Here is a 5,964-nt window from a genome sequence, read left to right as displayed (position 1 = left end):
GTGTTTGATCAGTCTGGAAAAGATATGCGACTAGTTTTTTCATCAGAAGCAAGTAATAATCAGGTTTTTCAAATGTTTTTTTCTCTTCGGGAGCTAATATCCGCATAGGGTGATGGGTACCGATTTTCACGGGAATGATATGAACTGCACTGGAGCCCTATTGGGTCGGTCCGCTGCACGCTATTTTGACATTTCATGCCTAAATGTGTGGAGTATGACCTATCCTATCCGGATCACAACCCTTGAGCCATACATAGCAGAACATGTACTCACATTTACAAAGATTATCTAAACACAAAATATTAGAAAGATGAATTTTCAAGATACACAAAGTGACACAATCGAAACAAAAGCCAATAAAAAACCGGGAGGTGGATCGATGGAGGCTTACAAGTTCATAGTTGAGCAAGACCCAATTGAACATAACACATATTTATGAGTCGTCTTCACTCCAGTGTATAAGATGTACAATAAATGGTAGCAACAACAGCGGTAAAACCTTACCAGATCAACACTTGCAATTCCTCGTGCTCGTCATCACAAACGTAGCACACACCTAAGTGATGTCCCTTCCTCCAGCAGCCGAAAAGCCTCATTGATCTTCGAGAATGGCATCTCGTGGGTTTTTAAACCATCAAAATTACCTCCCACGGAAAAACAGTCGTTGCCATTTATTAAAAGTAAATTATGTTTATTCATCATAAATTTTACATTTTACTACAACATTAAATTAAGCTACGGAGGGAGTACTACTTTATTGGCATATTTTTTAGTGCCAGCAAACTATGAAAAAAAATGATTACCCCCTGCATGCATTGTTCGCACTACTAGGAAAAGGCCTATTAATGGCGCATGAATTTTGCCTACTAATGATGCATCACCGGTGCGCCATTAGTAGCACGCCACTCGTAATTTTTACTAATGGCGCACCATCCAGTGCGCCATTAGTATATAACACCATGCGCCATTAGTGTGTCTCCCAGGAGCCATATTTAACCATGTGCTTTGGCACACTAATGGCGCACTGCAGATAGATGCGCCATTAGTATACTTAGCATATTAATGGCGTACTTTGTCTTGATGCGTCATTAGTATCCTTTGGCACACTAATGGCGCACCTTGTGGTGATGCGCCATTAGTATGAATATTTGAGTTTTTTTTACTTTTCTGATTTTTGCGCAGGTTACAAAATATATTATTTGACAGAATATAGACAGTAGCACACAGCAACAGCAGATTCATCGAATACAATAGAAGATTAGTCTCCGAATACAATTCATCATATTAGTCTCCGAATTCAAAAGATCGAACAAAGATAAAACATTACAAGTCTCAAGACCGCGAGTATCGAGTTTGTCTTCACATTACAAGTCGATATCAATCATCTAAACTACCATCACATAGAAGAGAGCTGCGGTCATCACGATGAGCATCATCGCGATCAAACTGGTCTTCATCCGGTTCCTCCAACGCTCCCTTCTCTCTCCCGCTAGATAGCGGGCGTATCTAGATTCGGCCTCCGCCCTAGTGGTGTACCCTTTGTAACTGTTACTGCTGAAACGGTGAACCTGTCTCCGACACTCCTCCCAGTCGTCGTAGACTCCGGGAACCTTACCCTTGTACACGACATACGACTGCATCTCTATGCACAAGCCAAACAACACACAATACATACATAAGCAATATATAAGTATGCAACAAAAGGATCGGAAGAAAAAAGCAAGACATTAATAGCATGATTCATGGTCCTACTAATAAATAGCATCGATTACATCTAAGTTGAACGACTGTCCAAACCAAAGAGACATACAATTCATTAAAGTTTAATTACAACATGAGCCAATCAATGTTTCGGAACTACACATCACAACTTTCGACTCGACTCATGGACAGGAGCGTGGATGAAGCCGCCGTCTGTCATGATGGTCATGAAATCGCGGGCGTTGTCATTCTGCATTTGTAGCATTCCGTCTATTTCAATATTGGACAGTTGATATCTGAGGAAGAACTGCCCCGAGGTATGAAGGACATCTTAATGGATGATATTCGCAAACTCCGACTGGATGCGAAAGAATTCTTGTCTGATGTCCACGTCCTGGATTGCCGACAAGCTCGCGGCCCAATCTTTGAGATTATTTGGTAGCAGAAGGTGATGATGGTCCCTTACGATCGCCCGCATGTGATGGAGGGCGTAGTAGGCATCCTTCTGACCGTCAGGTGGCTGCTTGACGCAGCAGAACGTCGTATTGTGGGCGAACACGTGCTTGCCGTATTTACGAACTGCCCTGATGAAGGTGCCTCCAGATTTGGCGTAGCTAGAGAGAACATCATCAAGAACTTTCTTGATATTTGTGTAGTCTATCTTGGAGTTACGGTTCGGGTCGAAATACGTGGCCATGGAATATTTCGGGCTTAAGAGGATGAGTGTGCAATGTGTGTCACCGCACAGAACACGGAATGTTAGAAAAAAAAGAACGATCGAAATCTAAGAAATCATATGTTACGGGGCGGTTAAGGGATGACTTACTTCGGTTGGCTGCCATCTGTGTGTGCGCCGCCATCATCAGTGGTGGCATCCGCGGCGCCATCATCAGTGGTGTCATCCCCGACGTCACTAGGGGTTGTGTAGTCAGGATCGGTGTCTTCCGCGGCGTCCTCATAGCGGTGAGGTTCTTCCTCCAACTCCTGGGACAGCTCCCAGAATTGCTTGCCGCCCGAACCGCCGGCCTCATCGTTGTGGGCCATGTTTCGCTCTAAATAGGAAAAAAGTTTGGTCAAAAAGTTGGTTATTGTCAAGGAACAAGATCATGGTCTCATCATTTAGGGTTTGTCGACACCGAGGCATCCTAAAAGCTAAGCTTTTATCATTTAGGGTTTGTCGACGCCGAGGCACCCTAAAAGCCTAAGCGTACATCATTTAGGTTCTCATCGACACCGAGGCACCCTATAGAAGCCAAGGTTTCATCATTTAGGGTTTGTCGACACCGATGCACCCTAAATGCTAAGTTAAGTTTTCATCATTTAGGGTTTATCGATACCGAGGCACCCTAGGTTGGGCCTAATCACTTGGCTCTATTGCCACCTATGCAGCAAGAATAGCGGGGCAGTTGATCCTACTTAACTAAGTACTAAGATACCCCGGCCCATGCATTAGTCGCAAGTACCCCATATGTCTTATTTTTAGTAAAGTCATGCTAAAATTCACGGAAAATTTCAGCATGATCTTTGCTGAAAATAGGACATATGGAGTACCCGAATTTGCCGGAACGGAAGTTAATCGACATTCCGGCAAACTCAAGGGCCTCTCGGGATACCTGCAATATCATTATCCCCGCGTAATGAAGTCGCCAATGGGTTATTTCAGAAGATCACAAGTAGCATCATCACAAGTACAACATCATCTATAGCTTTATATTAACAAAGCATCATCACATATACAAAAGACCACTTATGCCAACAGTATGGTTTATATCAGATTCAGAGTTAGAAACAGGAAAAACCGGTGCTTCAAAGCCTACTGGACACAATTTACATCTATCAGTACGGGATGTCCTAACTAATTTCAAGTGTTCACAGGTGAACTTGTACCATGGATGAGCCTAGTGCTTCATTAGTCAACTGAACAGAGATAATAGGGCATAACACCATACATAAAGTGATGAGCATACATACTACTGTCCAAGCAAATTAACTGAATAGTATTGTGTCAAGTTCAGTTTGAAAATTCAGTTACTGCTTGAGTGATTTGACACCAAAAATTACTCCCAAAAATTACAATGATTGTATATTGACTGCATATATTCACTGTACAGGACTGAATTCAGTCAAGAAAACTTGTCTATTTCTGTTCACTGCATATATTCACTGTACAGGCTGTCAAGTTCTATTTCAGCTCAAGAATGACACACTCAACTTCATTGCTTCAACCACATGGAGAACAGAGCAAATGTTGGAAGTTGACAATATACTTTAGATTCACACATGCTCCCCTAATTATTTTGTCTGTATCTTTAGATTATCTACTTTAGGCACAATCATACACAATTCTGACTAATTCATCACTGTAGGCCAGCATGAAACACACTCCTCCAAAAAAATCCTAAAATTCCACTATTATTGCCTGTAAAAAGGCATAATATCCACTAGTATTGCCTCTAAAAAAGCCTTAAAAGTCCACTATTGTTGACAATCAAAATATGATCTGAATTGTAAGGAGTTAACTGAAAAATGAGTGGTTGTTGGCATGAGGGAGTAAACTGATTGTTGGCACAAAAATATTGGTTCTGCAAACATGAAAACAGTCACAAAAATAATGCACTTGGTTTGTGTTGAGTTTTTGTTTTCAGGGATTGGTTTGTGTTGAGTTGTTAACCTAAAGGTTCGGCAGTTTGAATCTCCTTTAGCTAGTTTGAATCCATGGATTACCGTGTTAGATTGGGACTGAAGATAGGTACCTGCTTATCTTTCTATTCCGTCACCAACAGTGGCTTTTTCAAGAATAATATCCCTGCATGAACATAGGTGAGAGGTTAACTAACTGCCTCAAAGGCATAATCAATGCATCAGCTCGAAGAAATAATGCGATTGACACGTCAAAACTATGACAGAAATGTAAAACTTGATGGCAACTACGACATGGCAAGAAAGAACTCATATGTAGTGATGGCAAAACGTATGAATTTGCCGCGGCAAAATTTGGTTCTCCCTAAAAACAAAATGGAAAAATTGTGGTGGAACGAATCTAAATTTGCCATTCACTGCATATTGGAAATTGCCCTAGAATACCCCTACCAGTTCTGAACCAGATCAAAAACTACATATCACAAAAATACCATGGCACAGAATGGTGGTGAAATTTGCCATGACATTTCTACTAGTGCACTATGTCATGGCATGTCATCTGTACTAGTCTACTGGGTCATGGGATGCAATTTGGGGTGAGAAAACTAAACACAAAATTCAGATGTGCCTCTACTGGGTCATGGCACATCAATTTACAGATAATCAAACTAACAAAAATGAAAAAAAGACGGGGGGTTGAGGATGTTGCCACCAGCAGTGGAAAAGGAGGAAGGAGGATGCCCTCCCCAATCTTGCAACCATAGACTGCCACGGTCGAGGGGGGGGGAGGGAATGGGGAATGGTGGAGAGAGGGAGGAAGGAGGAAGGAGGAGAGGTACCTGGTCGCCGGAGGGGTTGGGGTCGGGGTCGGGGTCCGAGCTCGTCCAGTTCCTCGCTCGCCGCGGTCGAAGGAGAGCAGGGGGCCGGTGGCGGAGGACGGCATGGGCAGGCGGGGTGGAGGGAGCACCTTGGTTGGGGCGGAGCGGCGAGGGCGATGGGGCGACGGAGCGGCGAGGGCGACGGGGCGACGGAGCGGCGAAGGCGACGGACGGGAGGATGAGGCGCGGCGGACGGCAGCGGTCGAAACCCTAGGTGGTCGCTCGCTTGCTTCTGGGGTTGGGTTGGGGGTGGGTCGATCGATCGATGGGGATCTGGTGGCGAGGGAGAGGGAGATAGCTAGGGGGAAGCTTACTAATGGCGCACCAGACCTCGGTGCGCCATTAGAAATCTTTTTTTAGATAGCAATGGCGCACCCCGCAGTGGTGTGCCATTAGAAATCTTCTTTTTAGATAGCAATGGCGCACCCCGCAGCGGTGCGCCATTAGAATTTTTTTTATTACAGTTCGAGCACATGTTATATTGCACCTAACCCAATCCACATCAGAACCCGTCCACTAGCCCGACTGGTCAGCACACACACCAGGAGGTCCTGGGTTCGATTCCTAGGCTTCACAATATTTTTTTGCATTTTAAATGTTGTTTGATATTTATTTGTGTTTAAATATGTTCAAACTTGTTTAAATCATAACAGTAATATTTTTTTATAAAAACAGTAATAACTTTTTTAAAAATATATTCAAATTTGTTACTTGAAAATATCATCAGCGGCGGCGGTGGAGCGGG

This window comes from Triticum dicoccoides, chromosome 1A (assembly GCF_002162155.2).
Source record: "Triticum dicoccoides isolate Atlit2015 ecotype Zavitan chromosome 1A, WEW_v2.0, whole genome shotgun sequence".
Lineage (NCBI taxonomy): Eukaryota > Viridiplantae > Streptophyta > Magnoliopsida > Poales > Poaceae > Triticum > Triticum dicoccoides.
The sequence above is the reverse complement of the archived record's forward strand: the minus strand, read 5'-3'. Positions refer to the sequence as shown.